The sequence below is a fragment of the Rattus norvegicus genome, chromosome 2 (assembly GCF_021556685.1).
Source record: "Rattus norvegicus strain SHRSP/BbbUtx chromosome 2, alternate assembly SHRSP_T2T, whole genome shotgun sequence".
Taxonomy (NCBI): domain Eukaryota; kingdom Metazoa; phylum Chordata; class Mammalia; order Rodentia; family Muridae; genus Rattus; species Rattus norvegicus.
In genome coordinates, this window is record NC_141535.1 from 171,818,884 (window position 1) to 171,833,747 (window position 14,864).

The window sequence follows — 14,864 nt, forward strand, 5'->3', positions numbered from 1 at the left end:
AACTGAAATATTAGTAACTATCTAGAATCTAGATCCTTTTAAGTATCTCAGTTTCCCCAGTGCTGGACGTTGGTCCTCTGGGTTATACATGTATGAAAGGACCTCCTGCAGCACTAGTCACAAGGAGACAAAGGGTACTGGTCCAAGGGTGAGCCTCTAAGCAGGTCAGCAGCTGTTAGAGAGCCTTACTCCCAATCCAGTGAAGTAACTCACCCCACATCACTGGCCAGCCAGCCCTCAAGGCAGATGCTGTGTTGGTGGATTATATCCAACAGTGTTTCCCAGAGCAGGCGTCATGAAATAAGAACCCCAACTGTGGCATGCTAGGTGTGCAACAGAAATGAGCTCCTTTAGTCACAGCAATGTGTTTGTAAGGCCATTTAAAGAACTTGTAAACTCGCGCTCCCCCAACGTTGAAGCATCTGCTTTTCACCGGAGTTTTAAACACTATATTGGGTTTTCTAAAGGTTAATAACAGGACAATGGCTGTCAGTCTAGTCTGTGTCTACAGGACACAGCTTGAACTAAATACCAGCGGTTGCAGGATGGCAGAGAGAGAAGGTAGAACCCCAGGCCCAAAATGATGATGATGACGACAACGACAATGACGATGACGATGATGACAACGATGACTACTACTACTACTACTACTACTACTACTACTACTACTAGTAATAATAAATCATGCTGCATAAACAGTCTTAGCTTAGAATAGCAGTGATAAGCACAAACCTATTCCCTGGGGGCTGCTCATGCAAGAAGGCTTGGGTTTGGATCCTAGTACCCATGGCCCTGTATACCTCTAACTCAGCACTGTGCAGGGTGCAGACAGGAGGGTTACTGGGCTTGCTGGCCACTGGCCTAGCTCCAGGTTCTGAGATCATTTCAAGGATATAAAGCAGTGAGTGATAGAAGGACATGGCTGGTATCTTCCTTTAGCCTGTACACTGTATACCCAGGCACATACACCGTACATGCACATGTGCTTATGTCTGCGCACACACACACACACACACACACACACACACACACACACACAACAAGCAGACAACAAATAAAGAAACAAACACATTTCTTGAGCCTAGATGCTAGTAGGAGTAAGGAGAAACAAAATTCCCTCTGTCCAGAGTAGAAGGAAGGAAGACATTGGTACCATGGAGAGGCCTGCCAAGATACTCTCAGGAACAGGTAGGTGTTCAGTGTGAGAGTTTTCAAGACTTTACATAACATAAAATAGCACATCGTTCACAGCCACAGTCAGCTTGGCTTTTAGCGCCACAAGCCTGGCTTGTGCACAGGGCTTGTGGAGAGCATGAAAAGTTAGGCTTCATCCTGGCCTCAGGTGGCCTGCCTCAGGATACACTTAGCATTCATACCATCCAAGTTGGAAAGGGCAGTTGGCTTTGGGTTTCACCCACCTGACTAACTAGCCACCACAAAACCTGATGGCTCGGTGGAGTTCAGTGAGGCTGGCTCCTTCTCTCCCACATGGCATCAGCTGGGCAGCTCACTTGGGGCTGCAGGCTGCACTCTCAAGGTGGCTCTCTCACATGGCTGACTGATGGGTACAAACCCATCCACGTCCTTGGTTCCTGACACATGGGGATTCTCACACACTACTGGGTATCTTCAGGCCATGGTTCCTGGTCTCCAAGAGCGAATATCCCAAGAAAACAAATGCAGACATCTTAACATAGATGACAGAAATGTATGAAATGTATGACATCTTAACATTAGCGTCACAATGTCTTGTGGCATGGCCTCTGTCGTATCGTGTTGAGGTTGCTATAGAACCCTACACAGAATCAAGAGGGAGAGCACATAAGCCCCGACCCATCAATGGGAGGAGTGTTACGATCCTGTTGAGAGAAGGATGACTATGTGTATGTTGGAGTGGGGTGGGTGTCATTGCAAGCATCTTGGAAAACACGATTTGCCAAAATCAGTGTGTCTTCACACAGCCGGTAGAAAACCTATTTAGCTAAACATGTGGAACAGTCAGGGCTATTAGACCTCCCAGGAGATCAGCATTGTAGTTGTGTTTGGCTTGGGCCTAGCTCCCTAGTCCAGGAACAGTCTGCTGCAAGTGGTAAAACTAGTTTCACCAACTGCATGAGACGAGAACCATGGCACAGAAGGGCCTGTAGGTAAAGGAAACACAGAAAGCCACACACTCAGCACGCAAGGCCCAGACACCGAGTAGGACCCAGTCTTCTGGCCTCTGTGTCTTGAGAGGTGCGTGTCAGCAGGGGGCTGTCAGCAGTCACAGGAAACCCAGTGGCTCACACAGCAGAGTCTGCGGTAGGACCCAGGCTGGCTTTACCATCAGTGATTGCAGACGGCGGGCTGGCACTGCTCACTTTCTATCTGCATTTTCTCCCATTTCCTGTTTTCATTTCCCTCATACTCCATCTGGATCCTGAAACCATTCTTTATCCCTCTTGTTTAATTGTTGGCTGCTTCTCTCCTACCCTGTAGGTCCCGGGATCCAAGTCAAGTCATCAGATCTGCTATGGAGTGTCTTTCCCACTGAGCCATCTGCCAGCCTGGCCTGGCCTTTCCTTCCCTTCCCTTCCCTTCCCTTCCCTTCCCTTCCCTTCCCTTCCCTTCCCTTCCCTTCCCTTCCTTTCCTTTCCTTTCCTTTCCCGTTCTTATTTTTATATTTGAGACAGTTTCGCCATGCAAACCAGGCCTGGTTGATTTGCTATGTAGACCAGGCTGGCCTTAAACTTGCAGAGACCTTTTGGCCTCTGCCTCCTAAGTGCAAGAATTAAAGGTGGCTGCCACCTCACCCCACTCCATTGCTTACTTTGTTTGTTGGGACGGAGTCTCTTACAGCCTTGTTGGCCTAGAGTCCATCTTGTAACTAAGGTTGACCTTGAACTCCTGATCCTCCTGCTTCCCGGTGAGGGCTGGGGTTACGGGCATGCACCAACCACCACGCCTGGGCTACTGATTCTAAATTCTCTATTGTATGTCTTCTTTTTAGGGACTGAAAATATGAGGGAGGCAGAGATGATCACAACTAATTAGCAATTAATTAGTAATTAATAAGGGAGAGACTATAGAAACAAATTGTCCCCACTTGGAAGGCAAGGGGACACTCAAGGACCCAGGAGATCAGTAAACCCTTCAAAGTATCACTTTTTACCTCAGCTTTGGACTTCCCTTTTTTGGGAGAAATGTATTTTATTCATTAAAAAAAGGGAGACAGTCCATTTTAGGTTTTTGTGTAAACACAGACAAGATTATTGCCTGGACAAGAAGTGATATTTTCAAAGGCGCTGGCACATTCCTATTACCTCAGCTCTTGGGAGGGAAAATGATCCAGAAGGATGGTAAGTGTGAGGTAAACCTGGGCTACATAGCCAGTTTCAGTCTAGCCTGGACTACATAGCAAGCAAGAGTCTGTGTCAGGAAGAGGAGGAGGATGAGGAAGAGGGGGTAAAGGAGAAGGAAGAGGTAGAGGAGGAGGAGAAGTTCTTAAAATAATTCTCAAGATACCCATCAAATACAGATGAAGCCAACCAAGTCAATGGGACAAAACAGTAAACTGAGACCCACTCACCTCTTACCTACGTAGAAATATTTCCAACTATCATAGTTAGATGGTGACTGTCTCCATGAGTTAAAGGCATGGTCCCCAGGGAAGTAGGACTGGGAGGTGTAGAACCTTTAAGAGATATGGCCTGGTGGGAGACATTTAGAATTACTGAGTGTGGCCCGCAAAGGGGATGGTGGACCCCAACTCTACCCACATTCTAACACTTGTAACCATGAGGTGAGCAGTGTTACTCTGCTCTGTGCACCTAACATGATGCGCTGTCTCATCCAGGTCCCAAGCAGCGCTGCCAATCAGTCACGAATTAGAGCTTCCAAACCACAGGCCCAACGACCCTTTTCTTTGCACGAGGTGGTTATGCCAGGAACTTGGCTGTGAGGATGGAAAGCACATCACTACCTACCCTTACCCATTCCGTTCTAAGTGAACGTCCATCTTTCCTCCTTCTCCTGTCCAATCCCCTGCCTTCAGGCAGCTGAGATGAATGCATCTGGGGAAGCAACCAAATCAGTTGACCCTAGGGCTGATGTTTTTAATTGGAGCTGGGGCAGGAGCAGGAGAGCAGGTGGCAGGGTTAGGATAAACATTCTTAGAAAGTTCTCCACTCAACAAATTTAACTAAGGTTAGGTTAAAAAAAAATCTCTTTTAAAGGGTCTGGGAGTCTGAGGGAAGGGCTCAGTAGCCAAGAGAAACCACTGCTCTTGTGGAAGTCTGGAATTTAGTTCTTAACACCTACATTTGCAGCTCACAGCCACATGCAATGCTAAGTCAAGGGGCTCTCACGCCATCTTCTGGCCTCTGCAGGTACTGCACTTGCATGCACATACCCATGTTCGCGCACAAACATATACATATAATTAAAAGTAAAAATTAAATCTTTTTTTTCTTTTTTTCAGAGCTGGGGACCGAACCCAGGGCCTTGCGTTTGCTAGGCAAGCACTCTACCACTGAGCTAAATCCCCAACCCCGTAAAAATAAAATCTTAAAGAAAAAAAAAAAACTACTAAGGCTGGTTGTTGTAACCTATGGGGCAGGAGAAAGTCCAAACAGGCTAGGAGCAAGAGTCAAGCAGAGGCAGACCAGAAAAGGTAAGGAAAGGGACCCCCACAGGGCTAAGCTAGTCAGAGTCTGCTCAGATTGTTCACAAATGCACACAGAACAGGGGTCAGCCTGGCCAGAGAGTGAGACAGTTGCTAGGTAACCAGTATCTTAGCTTTATTAAATTTCTCCATCCATCATGTTTATTTGAGAAACCTTGATCCAGACAGACAGTGAGAAACAGACTCTCAGATGTGACCCCTATTCCCTCAGCACTGGGGACCCTGTTCTGGTTCCTTCCTGAGTCATTCGAGGGATGAGACAGTGACATCTTTACTTTTGATCATATACAGAGCAAGTGACAAGAGCCCCCAACACTTTATGTGAATAAAAAAAATTAATGCCTCTTCAGTCCTCCTCCTAATTTTTGTCTCCTTAAATGTAATGTGTGTGTTTACTTAAGACTGATTCTTTCATGGAGAAAAGGTCTCACTTAAACTAGTACAGAGCAAAAGAAAACTCCACTCATACAGCCACCTTAGAGAACGACAGGAAGTTGCCGCTTCCAGGGACAGGCGGAAGCAGGTACAGCAGTAACCAGCAGACCAGGGAGCACAGTACAGCCCCCCTCCCTTTCGTGTTCTGAGACCGCTTTCTCACAGAACTATCTCGGCGCTACGAGAGCTTCCTGTTTTCACCACCAAAGTAGAAATGAGTCACTTTCTCTACTTCAAGCTAATAAAAGTCCCCAGGAAGGATTTGGTTGGGCTATCTAGGTTTCAGGTCTTCCGTGGTTTGCCCCCACCAACACCCACGGTAAAGCGCGATTCATCAGCGTGGCTCTGAAGGTTAATCGTGACTGCCAATCTGACAGGATTGAGAATCATCATGGAAACAAACCTCCGGGTGTATTTGTGAGGAATATGCTAGATTATGTTGACTGAGGAGGGAAGAACCTCCCTAAATGTAGGTTGCACCATTCCAGGGGCTGGGATCCAGGAATGAACGAAAAAGAGAAAGCCTGCTGAACAGCAGGGTTCATAGCTCCGCTTCCTGCCTGGGAATGCCGCCGGTATGTGACTGGCAATGTCCAGCTGATGCTGCCAATGCACACCTTCCAGCCATGATGGACTGTGTCCCTTCAAACTGTGAGCCAAAATCAACAGTTCTTTCCTTAAATTGTGCTTGTTGGGAACTTTGTCCCAACAATATCTAAAGTGACTGAGAGGGTGGCAGAATTGGGAGGGGCATGGCCTGGAGGCAGGGCTTGATAATGAAGCTGCTGCCCCTATAAATGATTGACAGCTTTCTCCTCTTACTTCCTGCTCTCCTGGAAATGGGTTATGTACTTGAGAGCAAGTGATTACAAAGCAAGCCTGCCTCTCAGGATTTGTCTCTTCACGGACTTTTCCGCCATACTGGGAGCAGCACATGTCTATCATCAGAAGCCAAGCATATGCAGGCAGCATGTTCTTGAACCCTCCAACCTCTAGGACCTTGAGCCTCCTTTCTTTATAAATTGCCCAATCTCAGGTGTATCACGTTAGCAGCAGAAATTGCAGTAGGACAATGAATAACCTGTGAAGTAAGCACTGGAGTCAGAAGATGACTCGGATGCGTGGTTGGCATCCGAGTGACGGGTTGAGCGGCTGGCTGGGTGAGCAGGCAGGTAGTCTAGTAGTGGCTACAGGGAGAGAATGCAGAAGGAAACCGTGTTTAAAGAGATGGGGAGTGCTGTGACTAGATATCTGGCATTTAGAACCAGACAAGCCTGCTCGATCCCCTTTGCACTGTCTCTCCTTCTCTTGCCACTTACTTATCCACAACTAGAGTTGGAATTGGAGGATGGGTCAGGTCCTCCGGATGGAAGTTCTACTGGTGCTTTTTATTTCCTCCTTTGTACATGTTTAATATTTTCCAAATATCCTCCAGAAGATACTTTTCACTTCTGCACTCGAACTTAAAAAAGAAAGAAAGAGGAAGAACACAGGAGGTTGAGAGATGGTTCAGTGGTTAAGAGCAGTGGCTGCTCTTCCAAAAGACCCAGGTTCAATTCCCAGCATCCACATGGCAGTTCAGAAACTGTCTATAACTTCCTTTCCAGGGGATCCGACATCCTCACACAGACATACACCCAGGCAAAGTACCAATTCGCGTAAAATAAAAATAAATAAACCATTAAAAAAAGAATATGGTAAATACGTTTTCATGAACCAAGCCATAAACAATAAGGACCAACGCAGAAAAAGAGACAGTTTTAGATGTAATATTCCTGCAAGGCTGAACAGCCACAGTTAGATATATGTATTTGAGGCACAGGGGACAGAAAGGATTCTGAAAGGAGAGGTAAGAACCTTCAACCATGTATCCAGAGTGTGAGTGGTCTATGTGTTGTTCTTTTACAAACACTCGTGTAGGGAGTGAGTAAAGCCCTGAGAGGATTGTATTACCAGCAAGGGCACAGCCATGTTGAGTGGACTATATTAAGAGCAAAGACACAGCCATGCCAAGGACTCCAACGCTTCAGACCCATGGGAATGGCAACACTTTCCCTGGGTGAGATTCAGAGGGATGGCAAAGGATTTCCGTGGTCTGTGTGAGAACGCTGACAGTGTCAGGAGAAAATGTCCACCACAACCCCCACCCCCATCCGTGGTTACTGCCCGGAGCCTGCTCCCCTGTGGTGACGGCTCCCACTGAGGTTAGCTACACCCATCTCCTTGCTCAGCTCTGTATGACAGCCCTGCCCTCTGATCAACTATATAACTTCTCAGCTTCTGGTGTGCTGTGGCTTCTTCATCTGAGAGCCCAGGTCATCTGATGCCAGCTTCTGTCTGTATCTCTGTCCTTCCTTCATTCCTCCAGCACCCCAGTTAGATCCATCCCTAGATTGCAGGAATGGAACTCTAGTAATCCAGACCACTCTTGGATACCTTTTGTCCTAATTCCTTGTGGACACTGTGGGAAGTGCAAGGTGTTTTCTGGGTGTCTGCATTTTAGCTTGTGGCTCTCTCCACTGCCTAGGACAGGAAGGGAGAGGACGAAGAGGGTTCATTGTCACAACCTGAGAAGCTAAATGGGAGCCAAGAGGAAAGGGAGTTTGTCTTTTTCTCTCTCTGTAGCATATAATGTCCAATCACTTGAGTCTTCTTTTACTGAAATTATCATTTAATACAAAAGAATATTTTGAAGAGAGAAAAAAAAAGTCTTTCATTTTAAGAATCTCTTTTTTGTGCATTTCTGTCATTACTAAAATGTCTGTAACCGACATGTACATTTTTTTATAGCGTAAAAAAGAAGTATTGAAAATAAAGTTCAGTTAAAAAATTAATAGCAGGGGGGAAAACAAAGGAGCCAAGGTAGTCAGTTAGAAGTGAGCCACATTTTTTCAGCTTCTCAGCGAGAAAACACCTTCTTCATGAGGTGAGTGGACAGGCAACAGTCTGAAGCTATCGGCTACAGTCATGGAGAGCACCCGAGAGTGGTTATGGGACAGTGGGAGAGAGAGCATGTGAGCAGTGGGGCAGATATGGAGGGAAGTTGGCTCACATGCACAGAGTAGAACATCTGTGCACAGCATTATGCATCTGGAAGCTCTAACCCTGGGTAAAAGGTCATGTGCAAGATTATTAGTTTGGGAAGCAGATACCTAATATTTCACTCTCCCCTGGAACTTCCGGCAAGTATTGCCAGGTTGTTCTAGCCAGAGCCCACCTGTGGCCCCGTGCCCCTGGCAAAATGCCACCGAAGCAAACTCACTGAGAAATAATTATGGGAAAATTTGGGTTAAAAATCTTCAAGTCTTGGCAGCCAGTTAAAGGCAGTCGGTAGACCCACTGGGGCAGGCAATTGCACGAAAGGCTGGGCCTCAGAGAGCCTTAGTCTTTGTCAGTAGAATGTGTAGGACCTGCTGCACCTCTACACCAGGACAGTGGCTGCAGGCCCTCTTCGAGTCCTCCTGCCTGGGAGTAGGCTGACAGATCTGTCTGGATTAAAGTCTAGCTGAGGACACATCTGTACCACATCTACTAACAGGGAGGGAAGCTGAAAGGCGTTCCAATGGACTTCCAACCCTAGCCACTCCAACAGACTGCCTGGGGAGCAACGCACACACAAGGCAGGATGCCAGAGCTTTTGCTGTCTTTAAGAGCTACAGTCTGAGCAGACACAAAGTGATGCATGTTAGGCCGACCACTCTCGCCTGTTCTACTACCCCAGTGGAGAGGATGCTCTAATTTTTAAAACTTTGTTTCTCTTTTTGCTTTGGTTTGATTGGCTTTGGTGTTTAGTTTTAGCAAGGTCATTTGGATGTAACCCAGGCTGTTCTTTTTGGCTTTTTGAAACAGGTTTGCTTTAGCCCAGGCTAGCCTCCAACTCACTATGTAGCTTAGACTGTCCTCACAGCAATCCTCTGTCCTCAAGCTCCTAAATGCTGGGGTTATAGACATAAGCCTCCATACCTGGCTTTTTCCCCTTTCTGAGTTGGTTGGTTGGCCAGCTCGACTTGGCTTGTGCATTTTGTGTTTGTTCTGATTGTTCTCATTGGGTTTATCTGTTACCTGTTCTTTCTATGTCTCTCTCTGCCTCACTCATTCTGTGTCTCTCTGTGTCTCTGTGCCTTCCCTTTCTCCCTTACCTTCCCATCACTTCTCTTTACATTCTTTTCACTTTGTTATTACTCCAACTTTCCACTTTGATAGGTATTCTCTGCTGGTGAAGTGAGCCAATTCAAGCCAAGGTAAAGTCTATAAAGTCAGGTTTATTGGGATGCTGCTCCTCTAAGGGTTCACTGGTCCTAAGGAGTCAGGGAAGTCGCCATGAGGAGGGAGACACAGGGGAGGAGGGAGAGAAAGAGTGTGCACAAGCAGGGAGAGAGAAAATGCAGCTAGACAGAAAAGAGAGAGACCAAAGTGTCTGGATTTTGTAGGGAAGAGCTTCTGAGGGAGGGGAAGCCCAGCTCCTTTGGAAAGTTCAGAGCAGAGGGCTTGCCCTGTTACAGGTAAGGACTGAGGGATGCTGAGAGACCTTGTAGGCCAGGTCTGCTTTGGTATGTAAAATGTGCACCTCCACCATTTGTCCTGGATCAGAATCTCCCAATGCATTTCTTTTTAATTATTTTTCCTTCTTTTTTATCTGCTTGGGATGGGGTTTCTCTGGCCCCATCCCCACCCCATTCCTATTGTGGAGGTTACAAATGCCATAGCTGGCGCCTGCTTCCGGTTTTACTTTACCATATGTGTTTGTGGCTTATTCTCTTCTCTTCCTACTTGCTGGGATCGAGCCTGGCACGTGAGGAGTTAGGTGTACACATGCTTTGCTGCTGAGCTACACTTGAAGCTCATTGAAAGTCAGCACACATTGCTCCACTAACAGCCCTGAAGTGTCAAGAAATGACCTCAAAAGAGTAGATAAAACTTTAAGCCAATCACCAGCCTCAAAGTAGGAGCAGATGTGGAGAAATAATTTCCTGGAGAGCCACCCCTACAGCCACAAGGAGAAACAAGAAAAACATGGTGGACACTGAACCATCAACGGGCTACAGAGTACTTAGCTCCCATAGCCTTCAAGCCATATACTTTTGCAGGGCTCCCAGTAGCTCTGGTAGATTCCACTGCTCACAATGCATTTGCCTCATCTATAGAAGCACCCCATCTTGGGTGATCTGCAAAGGGGCCCTCGGGTTCAGGCGTAGTGTGTGCTTGGTCCAGAAAGAGTACTCGCCACCAAGGAGGAGAGAAACTTACTCTCAGAAGTAAATGCAGCACTCCATGATACCCCACAAACGATGTCAAAAAGGCTCTCTCATCCAAGACTAGAAGAGATGTACCAAACAATGTGCAAATCTCAGCATATAGGTTTAAACAAACAAACAGACAAAAACCTGAGAGCATCCAACAGCTTGGCCCCTCTGAAAGTTCACAGTCCTGTGACTGACCCCAAGGATATTGAAGTATATGAAGTACTAAAATACTGAAAGGGAGCATTTTATAAAGGATCAGCAAGTCCCAAGAAAATACAGGGGGAAAACCTGACAGATTAAGGATGATGAAAACAAACCAAGAAGGAAACATTCTATAAAGATAGTGATTTTGAAAAACAGAAGCCCAACACTACAGAATGAGCATTCTTTCCTGATCGATCGCAGACATTTCTCCAAAAATAGATTACATTGTAAGTCATAAAGCAAAATTCTCTTCCTCCCTCCCTCCCTCCCTCCCTCCCTCCCTCTCCTTCTCCCTCCCTTGTGGTGTGTGTGTGTGTGTGTGTGTGTGTGTGTGTGTGTGTGTGTGTGTGTGTGTTTGAGACAAGGTTTCTCTGTGTAGCAGGCCAGGGCTGTTCTGGAACTCAATCTGTAGACCAAGCTGGCCTCAAACTCAGAGATCTGCCTGCCTCTATTTCCAGAGTGCTGGGATTAAAGGAGTGTGCCACCACCACCCAGCCACAGACTAGAAATAATTTCTTACCAGATCAAAAATGTAATGAACTGGACATCAACAGCAATGAAGGGACCAGAAGTTCTGCAAACATACAAAGATTGAATCATGCAATTAGAATCATCTGTGGGGCATGGGATGGAAAGAGAAGGAATACTTCCAAACTCTCTCTAGGAAGTTAGCATTATCCTGATATAAAACCCAGATGAAAATATACCACACAGAGACCAATATTCTCAATGAACAGAGGCAAAAGTCCTCAATAAAACATATGCAAATGACTTCAGGAACACGCTTGAAAAGTTCACATGCCGTGAGCACATAGCTTTCATCCTTGGGAGCCAAGGGTGGTTCAACACACACAGATCAAATGTAACATATCACACAAATAGACTGAAGCAGAAAGAAATCACATGATCATTTTGATAGATCCAGAAATGGCATTTGACAAAATTTAACTTCATTTTATAAAAAAACCATGAAGAGGAAACATACCTCAACACAATAAAGGCCGTATCCAGGAAACCCACACACTTCATATGGAATGGGGGTAACCGAAAGAAGTTCTTCTAAAACCCAGGACGAGGCAACTCCAACTCTCTTTTTAAGCCAAGGACTCATGTAGCCCAGGCTACTCGATGTGTATCTGAGACTGGTCTTGACTTCCTCATCCTCTCACCTCCCTCTCCTAAACTCTGGGATCATAGGCTTGCTCCACCATGTCCTCTCTCTGCTCTCGCTCTACACAATTCTTGAAATTTTAGCCGGAGCAACAAGGAATGATAAAGAAATAACAGAGACACAATAGGAAAAAAAGCCAGGGGTTGGGGATTTAGCTCAGTGGTAGAGCGCTTGCCTAGGAAGCGCAAGGCCCTGGGTTCGGTCCCCAGCTCTGAAAAAAAAAAAAAAAAAAAAAAAAGGAAAAAAAGCCAAATTATCCCTGGTTTTGGATGACATGACCCTGCCTAAAGTCTTCGTTGAAAGAGGCTTGAATTTGACTTACAAATAAGTTATGTGAGGACTGGCAAGGTGGCCCAGCAGTTAAGAGCTCATCCAGAAGACCAGAGTTCATGCTGAACAGGTCACTGCCACCTGTAACTCTAGGTCCAGGGGATCCGATACACACACACACACACACACACACACACACACAATTTAAAAATAATAAAAATAATAAAAACATAAGCCAAGTAGCAAGAAATAAAATCATACAAAAATCAGCTGCTTGGTTTTGTTACCCTTATAATGAACACTCTGAGGCAGAAATCAAAGACATAATCCCAAACACAGGAATCTTTTTTTTTCTCCATCTTTATTAAATAGTGTATTTCTTATTTACATTTCAATTGTTATTACATTTACAGGTTTCCAGGCAAACATCCCTCTAACCCCTTCCCCTCCCCTTCTATATGGGTGTTCCCCTCCCCATCCTACCCCCCATTACCGCCCTCCCCCCAACAATCACGTTCACTGGGGGTTCAGTCTTGGCAGGACCAAGGGCTTTCCCTTCCACTGGTGCCCTTACAAGGCTATTCATTGCTACCTATGCAGTTGGAGCCCAGGGTCAGTCCATGTATAGTCTTTGGGTAGTGGCTTAGTCCCTGGAAGCTCTGGTTGCTTGGCATTGTTGTTCATATGGGGTCTCAAGCCCCTTCAAGCTCTTTCAGTCCTTTCTCTGATTCCTTTAACGGGGATCCCGTTCTCAGTTCAGTGGTTTGCTGCTGCATTCGCCTATGTATTTGCCATATTCTGGCTGTAAACACAGGAATCTTAAAAGGGATAACATATCCAGGAATGAATTTATTCTAGGAGGTGAAAGAGCTTAAAATACTGTAGGAAGAAGTGAAGATGTTAGAGAGTGGGAAGAACATCTATGGGCATAGGTAGTCCAGCAGAATTAATACCATGAAGATTAGGATAAATGTATTCACCACCAAAATCCCAACGATATTCTTCCCAGAAGTAGGGAAAAAAACATAAAATTCATACAGAAGCACAAATGTCTCTGAACAGCCAAAGCAATCCTGAGCAAAGAGAGTAAGGCCGGAGGTGTTAAAACGTCAGACTTCAATTTACACTATAGAGCCACAGTAACATGATAACAAGAAGAGCTCTGTGATCACAGACAAACAGACATATAGACTGAAGAACAGAGAGAAATAACCCATGTAACCACATCTGCCTGGTTCCCAACAAAAAGTTCCCGAAATAGTTAGCGGAGCAAAGACAACTCTTTAACAATGCTGAGGAAAGTGTGTATCCATGTGTAGGAGAAGGCTCAGGCTCTAGGTCTCAATCTATGCCAAAGCCAACTTAAAATGGATTAAAGACCTCAATGTAACACCTGGCTCTTCCAAACCACCAAAGGGCAGCATGGGAGAAACGCTCGAAGACACAAGCCTTGGCCCTGTTTTCTGACTTGACGGCAGGAATTGACAAATAGGATCAACATAAAATCTTCCTTCTGCACAGGAAAAGCAGCAAGAGACGGCCACACATGGGAAAGAGCTTTGCAACTATTCATCCAGAACTTAAAAAGAACTCAAAAACTGAAATACCAGAAAGAACAAATAAGCCGACCAAGAGACAGGTAAATAAAAAGTAAAAGTGGCCAATAAATAAATGAAAAAAAAGCTCAACATCATGGGGAAGAATGTTCCCCAGCATTCAGGCACAAACTCAAATTACGCTGAGATTCCACCTCACCCCAATTAGAATTTCTATCATCGGGACAATGAAAAACAGCTGCTGGCAGGGGTGAAGGAAAAGGAAACCCTTTATACACTGCTGGTGGGGATGGAAATCAGTGTGACCCTTCCGGAAACTGGTGGACGGGTACCTATAGAACCCATGAGCAGAGCTGTGACACAATCCAATTATTACACTCCTGCGTGCACACCCAAAAGAATCGAAAGCAGTACACGATAGAGGGGTCTGCACACGCGTGTTTATTGTGGCACTGTTGACAGTTGTCAAGTCATGAAATCAGTCAGGTCGCCACTCAACGGATGAATAGACAAATAAAACCTGGCATATGGTAAGCAGCGGGGTATTATTTAGCCCTAAAGACTAAGAATCAGGGGTTTGGGGGTTGGGGATTTAGCTCAGTGGTAGAGCACTTGCCTAGCAAGCGCAAGGCCCTGGGTTCGGTCCCCAGCTCCGAAAAAAAGAAAAAAGAAAAAAAAAAAAGAATCAGGGGTTTGCAGGAAAATCGATGGAACTGGAGATCATCATGCTGAACAAAAGAAGCCAGACTTAGGAAGGTGTAAGTGTCACATGTTTTCTCCCACACAGGATTCTGGAGGAGGGGAGAGAGACAAACGTAGAGGAGACTAAACAGGATTGAGTGGACTGGAGGAGCAGGAAGCATTATGGGTAAGAGACTGTGATGGAAGGTTAAATACAGTAAAAATAACTCCTTTATTTTACAAATTTGCATATGCTAATAGATCTTCGGGACCGTCAACCAAGAGAAATCTTAAATCATTTTAATCCCATTGGTCCAACAAAGCAGTGACTACTTTTAGGGATACTTTGGAGCTTCTGCCTCGAAGAAAGAAGGAAGAGCAAGGGATACAGGTCTTCTCAAAAGTCCAGGCCTGTGGACCAGCAGCTATGACCAGGCTAGAGGGGTGTCCTAGGTGTCCCTTTCTGTTCCTTTGACAAATACGGTAACAAAAAGCGAGGGTTTGTTTCTTCTTACAGCCAAGGCAGGAACCACACAGAACGCTGATTACTTCCTGGTTCACTCAGCTACCATCTTCATAGCCCAGACTTAACTGCCTAGGGGCAGCGCTTTCCATAATGGGCTGAACCCTCCTATGTCAAT